The sequence below is a fragment of the Sapajus apella genome, unplaced genomic scaffold (assembly GCF_009761245.1).
Source record: "Sapajus apella isolate SASKATOON/1434 unplaced genomic scaffold, GSC_monkey_1.0 scaffold20, whole genome shotgun sequence".
Taxonomy (NCBI): Eukaryota; Metazoa; Chordata; class Mammalia; order Primates; family Cebidae; genus Sapajus; species Sapajus apella.
This window is the reverse complement of record NW_022436960.1, coordinates 9,267,458-9,280,463: the sequence shown is the minus strand read 5'-3', so window position 1 is coordinate 9,280,463 and position 13,006 is coordinate 9,267,458. Positions and strand designations below refer to the sequence as shown.

General features: G+C 43.0%; 1 long non-coding RNA gene across 9 annotated transcripts in view; it reads left to right on the top strand.

The window, feature by feature from the left end:
* LOC116557827 overlaps positions 1-13,006 on the top strand; it is a 37,313-nt gene that overhangs the window by 16,549 nt on the left and 7,758 nt on the right. For 3 of the 9 annotated variants that reach the window (XR_004271713.1, XR_004271715.1, XR_004271712.1), the window contains one exon: positions 12,669-12,744. This is a non-coding gene — a long non-coding RNA (uncharacterized LOC116557827). Of the gene's footprint in view, positions 1-3,873; positions 3,972-12,637; positions 12,788-13,006 lie in introns of all 9 variants that reach the window. The other 6 variants (XR_004271718.1, XR_004271717.1, XR_004271716.1 and 3 more) reach the window with 4 other exon arrangements.

The following is a 13,006-nucleotide window of genomic DNA, read 5'->3' as shown; positions in this document are numbered from 1 at the left end:
GATCAGTGGTGAGTGTCTGCTTGGGAAGGGGCTCAAGCCCATCCTTACCCTGAGCCTTTGAGAGCAACTGGCCTGGTCCCAACCTACGCTTCCCTCAAGGCCTAAAACCTGGGCTGGGTAGGGGCATAGTGGGCATAGGACAGACAGAATGTTAGAGAAGAACAGAACCATGGAGATTAGGGACCCATGCAAAGTCATTAACTTTAAAAGCTGTGGTCTGTGCAGATTTGGGGGCATTCTGGAAGTGGCCCACAAACCGCTATAGGACAGGGCGCGGGGCTCTGAACTACCATATGTCACCTATCAGGCAGAGCACTTTCGATTTTACATGCTCTGTTTTTGGGAAAGACAGTGATGGCCATGGGTCTGTGCACCGAGTACCTTCACGTTGCCACTGAGAGGTCATCTAGAGCCATAGGAAGTGGGAAAGGAGTTGCCATTGATACTGTCTTGTAGGAATCTCAGTCCCTCTGCTTCATCCCACTCCACCCTACTGCTTGGCTCAGACTTCTAAATTGTCATTATGAAGGCATATGGCCCTGATGGAGTCTCTACCACCTGCAACGTCAGAAAAGGGGCACAGCGTATGACAGGAGATGAGGTGCTGCACTTCTTGTCTCTGGGCCTCAGTTGGTTTGTTTCAAAATGCAAGAGTAGGATTAGGTCGCTCTCAGGTGTCTCCCAGTGCTAGGTTGTGTCTAACTGGATGGCGTAGGTTCATGTTGGCCTTGTGGTTTTTGCAGAGGTCTGCTGGCTCCGGCTCCTGGCTCCAGCAGGTACATGCTCAGGCTTGCCTGTTTCCACAGTCCACTGCCTGTGCCCTGCCTGTTGGCCCCAGAGCCCTCACAGCCTGTGTTAAGTTTCATTTCTCCAGGTGCTCCTCCTTGCTGCCCCAGGGCCCAATCAATAATGTCCTTCTCCCCAAAACACCCTTGCTGAGCTTTCCCACCTCTGCAGTGGGGCCATCTGGGGCAGGACAGCAGAGACAATCCTTTTTTTGTTGTTTTTAATATGGGTAAAATACATATAAAATTTACCATCTTAATAATTTTTAACTGTACAATTCAGTAGAATTATATACATATGCATTGTGCAGCCATCACTGCCACCCATTTCCAGAACTCGTAATCTTGTAAAATTGAAACTCTGTACCCATTAAACAACAACTCTCCGTCCCGTACTACCCCCAGCCCTGGGAAACCACCATTCTACTTTCTGTCTCTATGGATTTGACTGTTCCAGGTACCTCATATAATTGGGATCATACAGCATTTGTCTTTTTGTGGCTGACTTAATTTCACTTAGCAGAGTGGAAGACCTTCAAGATTTATCCTTGCTCTAGAATATATTAGAATTTCCTTTCTTGTGAAGACTGAATAATGTTCCATTCTATGTATATATTATATTTTGTCTGTTGGATGCCTGAGTTGCTTCCATCTTTTAGCTACTATGAACAATGCTGCTATGAACATGGGTGTATAAATATCTCTTCCAGACTAGGCTTTCAGTTACTTAGGGTATTTACCCAAAAGTGGGTTTACAGGATTATATGATAATTCTATTTTTAATTTTTGACAAACTGCCATATTGTTTTCTATAGCAGCTGTACGATTTTACATTTCCACCAACGGTGCACAAGGGTTTCAATTTTTCCATGTCCTTCCAAACATGTTGTTTTCAGATTTTTTGTTTGTAGCCATCCTAATGTATGTAAGGTGATTTGGATTTTCATTTTCCTGATTAATGATGTTAAGCATCTTTTTATATGCTTGTTAGCTGTTTGTATGTCTTCTTTGAGAAGTATCTATTTGAGTCCTTCATTTTTAATTGAGTTTTGTTGTTGTTGTTATCGAGTTGTAGTTCTGGATATTAACTTCTCATCAAATATATGATTTATAGATATTTTCCCCATTTTGCAGGTTGCCTTTTCACTCTGTTTATTGTGTCTTTTGATGCACAAAGGCACGCTTAAAAAAAAATTAGAGACAGGGTCTCACTCTATCGCCCAAGCTGGAGTGTAGTGGCATGATAATAGCTCATTGCAGCCTAGACTTCCTAGACTCAAGCAATACTCCAGTCTCAGCCTCCCAAGTAGCTGGGACTGCAGGTACACATGACAGTAATCAGAAAATTTTTAGAGATTTTTTTTAGAAATGAAAGTCTTGCTGTGTTGCCCAGGCTGGTCTAGAACTCCTGGCCTCAAGCGATCTTCTCGTCTTAGCCTCCCCAGTAACTGGGATTACAGGTGCCAGCCACTGTTGCCAGCCTTAGGCACACTCTTTATCCATGCATCTTTTTATGAAATACTCAGTGTCTATTTGATCCCAGGTCTGGGCCTAGCATTAAGGGAGGCAGCAATGAATGGCTCCTGACTTGTGTTGGTCAGTTTTGCATTTCTGTAAGGGAATACCTGAAGCTGCGTAATTTATAAGAAAAGAGGTTTATTTGGCTCATGGTTCTGTAGGTTCTACAGGCATGGCACCGGCATCTTCTCAGCTTCTGGAGAAGCCTCGGGAAGCTTTTACTCATGGCAGAAGTTGAAGGGGAGCAGGTGTGTCGTATGGCAAGAGAGGGAGCAGGAGAGAGAGGAGGAGATGCCAGGCTCCTTTAAACAACCAACTCTTGCATGAATAAGCAGAGTGAGAATTCATTCATTAGCATGGGGAGGGCACCAAGCCATTCAAAAGGGATTTTCCCCCATGACCCAAGCACCTTCCACCAGGCCCCACCACCAACAATGAAGATCATGTTTCAACATGAGATTTGGAGGGGACAAACATCTAAACCACAGCAGTCCTTGACTTTAGAGAGCTCCAAATCCAGCAGAGGAGATAGAGAACAACATTGCATTGTGGGAAATTCTGTGGCAGAAAGGACATAGTGGACTCACATTTGAGTGCATAGGTGGAGGTATAGCTGGTCAAGGGAGATTGGGAATGTGTGGAAGTCTTCCTGGAGAATATGTAAGATGGTGAGGTCCTGAAAATTTTCCTGGATCTGGCACATAAAGGATCAGAGGCCTAAAAGAGCAGGGAATGACTCCTATTTGTTCCTCAGGACAGGAACATAGCCGGATTTTGGCAGCAATAAGTTTAGGGAGAGGCAAAAGCCAGTTCATGGGTGGCTTGCTTATTCTACGGGCCATACAAGGCTGCTGAGGGGTTTTAAACAGATGGGTGGGTCAACACCATCACTTTTCCCTGTACCACAGCAGCCAATAGATACGTCTCCATTCAGTGTTTTATATTCCTGACCTTGGACAGTAAGAGGTGATGGTAGACTAGGATGGCAGTGATGGAGGTATTATGAAGTGGTCAGATTCTGGACATATATTAAAGGGTAAGTCAACAGGATTTATTAACAGACCAGACATGGAATGAGATGAAAAGAAAGGAGTTAGGGATGATTATATCAATCAAAAATAACAACAAAGAGAGGGGCTCTTCAAAGAAAAGAGTTTATTAGAGAATGAATGACAGAGGATTGCAATCTGGGATTACATGTGCTGTGGTGAACCATGAGAGTAGAGCATAGACATACCCAGAGAGATAAAGGAAGGGATCCAACTCCATTTGTGTTGCTATAAAGCAGAGGTGTCCAGTCTTTTGGCTTCCCTAGGACACATTGGAAGAAGAAAAATTGTCATGGGCCACACATAAAATGCACTAACATTAATGATAGCTGATGAACTAAAAAAAAAAATTGCAAAAAAATCTCATAATGTTTTAAGAAAGTTTATGAATTTGTGTTGGGCTGCATTCAAAGCCATCCTGGGCTACATGCAGGTCACGGGCCATGGCTGGACAATCTTGCTATAATGGGATACATGAGGCTGGGTAACTTATTAAGAATAGAATTTTATTTGGTTCACAGTTCTGCAGGCTGTACAGCAATAATGATTCTGGCTTCTACTTCTGCTGAAGGCCTCAGGCTGCTTCCACTCATGGTAGAAGGAACTGGCATGTCACATGGTGAGAAAGAGTTTCAGGGTTTTCTTCAACAAACAGTTCTCACGAGAACTGAGAGTGAAAATTCATTCTCATGAGAATAGCACCAGCACATTCATAAAAGATCTGCCCCCATGATCCAGACATCTCCCACTAGGCCTCACCTCCAACACTGGGGATCAAATTTTAGCACAAGACTTAGGGAAGCCAAACAAACCATATTTAAACTGTAGGCTCAATAATCATTTTGTAATCTGTGAATATCAGGTATTCACCGAAATCAGAACCTCAAAGTTAACTACATAGGCATTTTCACCAGTAACTCAGAAGATTCAGCTCTTTTCATTAAACCAATAACATAAGTAGTCTTACTTATCAAAAAGTCTGCAGAAAGATCATTTTGTTTTGGGTAGGTTTATAGTTGTATAACCTTCTATGCCACACCCTGACACCTCAAACTACCTATCAGAGACATATATAAAATCCAGACAAAAACCTATGCTGAAAATTCTGAAGGCGCTTCTATTTTTACTTTACCAACATTTTTAAAGCCAGTTTTTTTAGTAAAGTTACACTTAAGTCACATGAACTTGACAACTCCTTAGACTTATTTACTTTTATTTAGGAACACTCTTATAAGCTAATTTGGTGGATACAATGTATAACAGTAAGTGTACATATGAATAAACACATCAGACATGTATACACACACGCCAACAGAGATCCAATAGCTTTTACCTTGGAAATCTAGCCATGAGATAGCAATACAAGCTCACTGGTTTTACTTTGTTTGCCCCAAGAGGTAATCCAATGAAGGCTGTGAACCCAAATTTTGGGTAAAGCAGTTTTTTTTTTTTTTTTTTTTTTTGAGACGGAGTTTCGCTCTTGTTACCCAGGCTGGAGTGCAATGGCGCGATCTCGGCTCACCGCAACCTCCGCCTCCTGGGTTCAGGCAATTCTCCTGCCTCAGCCTCCTGAGTAGCTGGGATTACAGGCATGCGCCACCATGCCCAGCTAATTTTTTGTATTTTTAGTAGAGACAGGGTTTCACCATGTTGACCAGGATGGTCTCGATCTCTTGACCTCGTGATCCACCCGCCTCGGCCTCCCAAAGTGCTGGGATTACAGGCGTGAGCCACCGCGCCCGGCTGGGTAAAGCAGTTTTCATGGCAGTTTGATTTTTAAAGACCAAACCTCCCCAGATTCCAAAGAACACTGGGGCCAATCAGCACCAAAGGAGAACATCCATACTAGCCAGGCCTGGCCCTGCTTAGAATAACAGCACAAGCCTAGATAACATGCAACTCATCCCACTTTCCCATTCAGCAGCAAACTCCAGGTTCCAAACAATATTGGGGCCAAACAGTATTGCAACTGTGAGAGAAAATTCTGAGGAGAGCTTAGTACTAGACGTCAGAACCTGTGGTGAGGGTGTCCTTTTTGGAGAGGTTGAGGTCTGGAGGATCCCCTGGGGGCACCCTCCTTTGGGGTTCAATCTGAGTGTCAGACATCTCTTAGGTGGGCACTGGTGCCATTTTGCATGTTTTCCTTCCAGAGGTGATGGCCTACTATGAGCTTTCCTTTTTTTTTTTTTTTTTTTTTTTTTTTTTTTTTTTAGAGGAAGAACGAGAGAAAGAAAGAAAAAGATAAAGAAAAAGAATAGAGGAAAGGAAGAAAGAGGAAGAGGAAGAGGGAGAGAGAACAGGGGTGTTGCTTTATTGCCCGGTCTAGAATGCAGTCTAAAACCGGGTATGCCTGTAATTGTGTTTAATAATAGAGACATAAAAAAAAAAATGAGGGAAGAAAATATTAACAAGCAGCCAACCAATATTTCATTTAAACCTGTAAATACGTGTGATGTAGTACTGATAAGAGTGTATATTTTGTGTATTTAAAGTGGAGAGTTCTATGAATGTTAATTAAGTCTACTTGTTCCGAACCTGAGTTCAAGTCCTCAATATCGGTGTTAACTTTCTGTCTCATTGATCTATCTAATATTGATGTTGAAGTCTCCCACTATTATTGTGTGGGAGTCCAAGTCTCTTTATAAGTCTTATATATCTGGGTATTTCTGTATTGGGTGCGTATATATTTAGGATCTTTAGCTCTTCTTGTTACGTTGATCCTTTTATCTTTATGTAATATCCTTCTTTGCTTCTTTTGATCTTTGTTGCTTTGAAATCTATTTTATCAGCAAAAATTGCAACTCCTGCTTTCTATTTATTTATTTTTGCTCTCCATTTGGTTGGTAAATTTTTCTCCATCCCTTTGTTTTGAGTCTTTGTGTATCCTTGCATGTGAGATGGGTCTGGATGTAGCATACCAATGGGTCTATATATGTGTGTTTGATACTGTCATTTAATGTTAGCTGGCTGTTTTGCCCATTAGTTGATGCAATTTCTTAATTATGTTGATGTTCTTTATTTTTTGGTATTTTTTAGAAAGGCTGATACTGGTTGTTCCTTTCTATTTGTAGTGGTTCTTTCAGAAGCTCTTGTAAAGCAGGCCTGGTGGTGATGAAATCTCTGAGTGCTTGCTTGTTCACAAAAGATTTTATTTTTCCTTTGCTTATGAAACTTAGTTTGGCTGGATGTAAAATTCTGGGTTGAAAGTTCTTTTCTTTAAGGATGTTGAATATTGGCCCCCACTCTCTTCTGGCTTGTAGGGTTTCTGCTGAGAGATCTGCTGTGAGTCTGATGGGCTTCCCTTTGTGGGTAACCTGACCTTTCTCTCTGGCTGCCGTCAGTATTTTCTCTTTCATTTCAACCCTAGTGAATCTGGCGATTATGTGCCTTGAGGTTGGTCTTCTTGAGGAATATTTTTGTGGTGTTCTCTGTATTTCCTGGAGTTGAATATTGTCCTGCCTTGCTAGGTTGGGAAAGTTTTCCTGAATAATATCCTGAAGCGTATTTTCCAGCTTGGATTGATTCTCTTCGTCACATTCAGGTACACCTATCAAACGTAGATTAGGTCTTCTCACATAGTCCCATATTTCTTGGAGACTTTGCTCGTTCTTTTTTATCCTTTTTTCTCTAATCTTGTCTTTTTGTTTTATTTCATGAAGTTGGTTTTCGACCTCTGATATCTTTTCTTCTGCTTGATCAATTCGGCTGTTAAAACTTGTGCATAGTTGGTGAAGTTCTCGTGTTGTATTTTTCAGCTCCATTAATTCACTTATATTCCTCTCTAAATTGTGTGTTATTGTTAACATTTCGTCAAACCTTTTTTTCAAAGTTCTTAGTTTCTTTGCATTGGGTTAGAACAAGTTCTTTTAATTCCCAGAAGTTTCTTATCATCCACGTTTTAAAGCCTACTTCTGCTAATGGAACACAGTCTTTCTCCATCAGGTCTTGTTCTGTTGCTGATGAGGAACTGTGATCCCCTGTAGAGGGAGAGGCATTCTGATTTTGGGTATTCTCAGCCTTTTTAGGCTGGTTTCTTCCCTTCGCTATAAATTTATCCATCTGTGGTCTTTATAATTACCGTCTTTATAGTTGGGTTTCTGAATGGACGTCCAACTTGTTGCTTCCCGGCGCTAGAATCTGAGCAACCCACTGTGCTGGCCAAAACAGCGGCGTTAAGATTGATGGTGCTTTTCTGACTCTGCACCAAAAACTGCCACACCAGGCAGCAGCAAAACCACTTCACCGGCCTCAAGAGTCGCGCTGGCGACACATGGGGCTCCTCCGCTGGGAATCTCCTCGTGCGTGAGCAACAAAAGTTGATCTGAAAGTGTGGCGTCCTCTCGTTCTCTGCTCTTTCAGTGGGAGCTGCAATCCCAAGCTGCTAGTGATCAGCCATCTTGGATCTCTCTCCTGAGCTTTCCTTTTGTCCTTGGATGAAGGCCTTGACTTCATGCATCCTTATAATTTGATATGGCCACACTTTCCCATGCTTCCTGTTCCACTGATGTTATAGCCATGAACCTTAATGATAGGAACTGGAGGCTGGGTGGGTTTCTTTTGTCCTTGCCCAGTCTAATAGATTGAGTAGGAGAAAGGAGGTAAAAATGCCTGAGAGACATTATCTTTCACTGTCAAGGGTTCACCTGTTTGGAGTAGAGAGGGAAAGAAAAGGAGAAGAAAAGTAAATTCCAAACTTTGGACTTAATTCCTGGTTGGTTCACCAAAATATGTTACCAGTAGAGGGTATCCAGGTTCTTGACATTTTGAACAAAGAATTGGACAAAAGGCACAAACAAAGCAATGAAAGAGAGGCGCAATTTATTGAAATGAAAGTATACTCCACAGAGTGGGAGTGGGCTCCAGCAAGCAGCTCAAGAACCCAATTACGGAAATTCCTGGGTATTTAAATACCCTCTAGAGGTTTCCCATTGGTTACTTGGTGTATGCCCTATGTAAATGAATAGGACGTAGTGAGATTACACAGTTATTTACTTGGTGTACACCCTATGTAAATGGAGAGGATGTTTCCTGTCATTGCTGAAGTAAAGTTACAAAGTTTTTACTTGGGCATGGAAAGCTGGGGCTTTTCTGTTTGACTTAGGCTCCCTGCTTCCAGACCCCATTCTCCTGCCTCAGTTACAGTGGACTTTCTGCAGGGTTGTAGTCTTCAGAGAGTCTTGTAATCCTTTTTATCAGTCTTGCGCAAATGAGAGGCCCTCCTTGATAGGCTCCTGCCTCTATTTTGTTAGGGTTTGGCATAAGTGGCTCCATATTGATTCTGACAACTTCCGCATTTCCCTCTCTTGATAATCTTTCTCTGAAAACACTGCTGATCAGTCATCCTGTGGTAAGGTTTTGCTTATAGCTCAGTACCAGGATGGACTGTCCTGGTTGGCCTGGTCCCACATTGGAGGGAAGGGATTGGCAACTAAGAGTCAGTGTCAAAACCCTTTTGGCTAAAGTAGCTCTCAGGCTAAGTCTGCCTGGAGTTCAGTGTTAAGTGCAAGTTTGTCAGTTACATGGGTGTTGGTTATTATTTCAAAGCACGGGGCCAGCACTGTTCTGTTAGCTATTGTATTTCTGTAGAAATTTGACAGGCAATAGGTACAAAGTTGAAAAAGGACCATATGAAGCCAAATTCATAATAATATGATGACTCCAGTATGCATAACAGTTTTGAATCATGAACCCAAGCCTGAAGATAACCAATTAAACAAATCAAATGACTACGGGGAACCGGGTGAGACTTACATCTGGATCTCAGAGGAAACTAGAATAATTCAGGATTCAGTCCACGTTGTAGGTAAAGAATAAAAACTTAAAAACATTGAACAAGATTACAGTCTAATAACAGGGTTACTACAGATTTTTTTTCTGAAACATAATTTTTTATACCTCCATTTCCACCAAAGGTAATCAAAATAAGACCAATATGTTTCTTCACTAAGTTTAGCCTCATCATACTTAGCCTATTTACTTAAGTGCAGGAAGAATAGTAATTGACCACATAGGACTCTCAGATTTAAAAACCTCTTTAGGCTAGGAAGCCCAACTAAGACAGACTTTAGACTCTATAGCAATACCTATAGACGATCTTCAATATGACATCCTAGTCAAAATTTTAATAATATAACCAACATTTTTAGTTGTATCCTGTTATAAAGAGGGCAGATTCTTATTAAGCTTATGCAAATATTTACCACAAAAATGAGAACACTCATATGTAGTTTCCAAATTTTGGAGGGATCAGGTTGGGGGGTACGGAAAGTAAATGTTTCCATTTTGTTAACAAAAGTATATTTTACCTGCAGCTTGTAGCTGCAGTGAATGAAGCACTCAGACAATTCCAGCCGAGCGGGGCGGGGAGCAGCTCTTCTGAGACAGTGCCCAACCGAATATTTATTGAGAGAGCTTGCTGAACTACAATTCAGACAAAAACATCCACCGGGGGCAATTTGTGATGGGATCATGAGGCACACATGGCCTTGTTGACTATCTCTAAAAGCATTCAGACTACATTCTCAGGAGGCTGTTTTCAGCGATCCTTATCACGCTTTTCGTTCCTTGCCCTGTTTGCAGGGTCAAGGAGCTAGAGTCTTCTGCACTAACAACGTACATGCAGTGCCTCAGTATTTTTCCATGCCTTGAACTCAAGTGCCTTATACGTAAGCTTGAATATGTTGCCATGCAACCCCCACATTAACTTGTTGTGAGCTGCAGATAGCTTAAAAAAGATTTCCTTCTATGTGGAAAACAAAACATTAGGAAGAATCAGCAAAATTTCAAATTGAAATCACCTTGCAAGCTCCTGATCCTTCTCCGTCAGCCCCTTAAGTAGCTGGAATTACGGTCTGTGCCACCACACCTAGCTAATTTTTGTATTTTTTTCTAGAGATAGGGTTTCACCATGTTAGCCAGGCTGGTCTCAAACTCCAGCCTGTTGGGATATAGGTGCAGACTTTCACTACTGCACCTAGCACTGCAATTGTGTCTCTGCGGTGAGAATCTACACCAATGGAAAGATCTGAAACTCAAGCCCTGCTGTTCAGATTCTTTTGTCCCATGAGGTGCTCCCTTAATGTGATACTCTCCCCATTTCCCTAGGGATGGGGCTTCCTGAGACCCCTACTGCAGTCATTGGTATTGCTCTTCTGGGTCTATCCACCCAGTGGGGCCACCGGGCTCTGAGCTGGTACTGGGGAGCGTCTGTCAAGAGTCCTGTGATGTGGTCCATCTTCAGGTCTCCCAGCCATGGATATCAGCACCTGCTGTGGTGGAGGTGGCAGGGGAGTGAAGTAGATAGACTCTGAGAGTTCTTGGTTGTAGGTAGGTTGGGTGTGCTGGCTTTCTTGAATGCTGGTTACGCTAGCAGTGATGGTGTCAGTTGGACAGACACAGGGCTTCTGGTTAGCCAGGATGTTGCAGGCAGTGGTATTAACTGCCATTTTCTCCTTCCTGGGAGCAGGGTTGTTCTGTCATGAGTTGCTGTAATGGCCTGAGTTGGCTGGCCTCCAACCAGAAGTTGGCACTGCAAGAAAACCCCAGCTACAGTATTAGCAGTGGCATATAAGCTTTCTGTAAGTTGGCCGGGGGAGGTATTCTCATTACTAAGGTGATGGGTAGGGCCATAAAGCTCCCAAGGGTATATATCTTTTGTGTTCAGCTACAAGAGCAGGTAGAGGAATGCTATCAGGTGAGAGAGCAGGGTTAGGTGAGTGTGGGCTCAGATTCTCCTTGAATGGGACTTGCTGTGACCACTGTGGGGTATGTGGGGCTGGTCTCAGGCCAGTGGGGTTATGTTCCAGAGGGGAGTGTGGCTGCCTCTTCCTAGCAGTACTGCTCACCAGGTAAGTGGGGAGAGCTGGTAGCAAAAGGCCTCACCCACCTCCCATGCAGTTGGAGAGGCTGGTCTCACTCCTGCAGTGCCCCACTAATAGTGCCATGTTTAGATCCAGGCATCTTGTGTGTGCAGAGCTTAGATCTAGTCCCAGGCCATAAACTACCCTGCTGAGCAAGCAAGCTCGGCTTTCAGGTTTCTCCCCTCCGTGTCTGCCTACAATGTCAACTGTGGCTCCTGCCTTATGTGCAGCAGTTCCATTCATCCCCTGGACTCTGCTCAAGAAAGTTTGTGCTCAGCTGAAATTATTGCAGAATTCAGTTGGAAGCTTCTTGTACCCTGTGAACCCTCCCTGATTCTGCTGAGTTCCTTAAGCGCCCCTGTGAGATAGAGTCAGGGATAGCTTCCCTGGGCTTAGGCTGGAGACCAGGAATGTCTACAGAGCTCTTCCTGCTGTTGCTTTCACTTTTATATTTTGCACAGCTCCCTAAACCCGTTCCAGCTCTAAGTAGGGTTAAATCCTCCCGTGATCTGGATATTCCAGTTCCCCAGTGAGGATGTGTGTTTGGAGGCAGGTTACCCCCCTCACACTTTGGGAACTCAGTTTTTGCTTGTCTCGCAGAATGTGCAGTGATATGCCACTTCTTTCAAAAGATCTGTAAATTCTTTCTGTTTTCTTGTATGGTCCTGCAGTGGTGCTTGGAAGTTTGTGGTGTAAGTCTCCACACACTGGTCTGTCCATTCAAGTGGGAGCTGCACATTAGCCTTGTCTCCTATCTACCATCTTCCCTGTCGCTCCCCACCATGATGTTTGAACATATAACCAGCTAGAGTCCCTAAAGGAAGGTTGTTCTGGTATGCCTTAGAATTTGGGAATCCCATTCCGTTTCTTACTACTTCTTGAGAGCAAAAGGAAGTCTTATAAGCAGTTAAGGAATTTTAAGGGTTTGGGCAAAGTGTTTGTTTTAAAAGCATGATTGGCACAGGGATACTTCTTTTACTTGGTGGATGGGCTTTGCCCTCCTTGTCTGACTGGCAGCCATGATTCTCCTGTTGCATGGAAGTTTTCCTGAGACTGGTAGGCATCTTGTGAAAATCTTGCCATTTGTGCTCAGTTTATTCTTACACAGGGAACTTTGTTCTTTGGAGACCAAAGTCCCTCATAGTTGGTGGTAATTGCCCTAATGGCTTTTAACTAATCATCCCATGCCCAGTGTTGGTATATTCATCTTTCCTCTTGAAAGATATTGAGAAAAAAAGTGGTGGGGGGGAACGTAAAAGAGTCATATCATTTACTGATGTGTGTGAAAACAAACATGAAGTCAGAAGAGAACTTACTAGAAAGACAAACTCTTTACACCCGAAAGGAATTGCCAGAAAAGACAATATGTTTTATAGTCCCAGGAGGGATGCAGAGTCCTTTATTAATGCAGCCTTACCCAAACCAGATCCTGAATAAAGTCAAAACTCAACCAACAGGTGGAAGTACAAGAATCCACCTGGAGACTCACTGAGGCAAAAGGGCCAACCATGGGAAAGAGCGGATGGGGCTCAGGTGGGTACTGCACATGATTCCGGGGGCTGCTGGTCCTTCCGAGGTGAACTTGCTTTGTGACCTACTCTTCTGACACCAGATTATGTCAACCCCAAATAACAGAGAGGGAGGCGCTCCATTGAAAAGAGATTATTCAGGAATGAATGACAAGATTTTTTTTTGTAATTCCAGAATACATGTACCATAGTGAACTATGGCAGGGCCACAGATGTAGCCATGAAGGCAAAGGAAGACAAAGGTTTTTAAAGGCAGAATGAGGAAA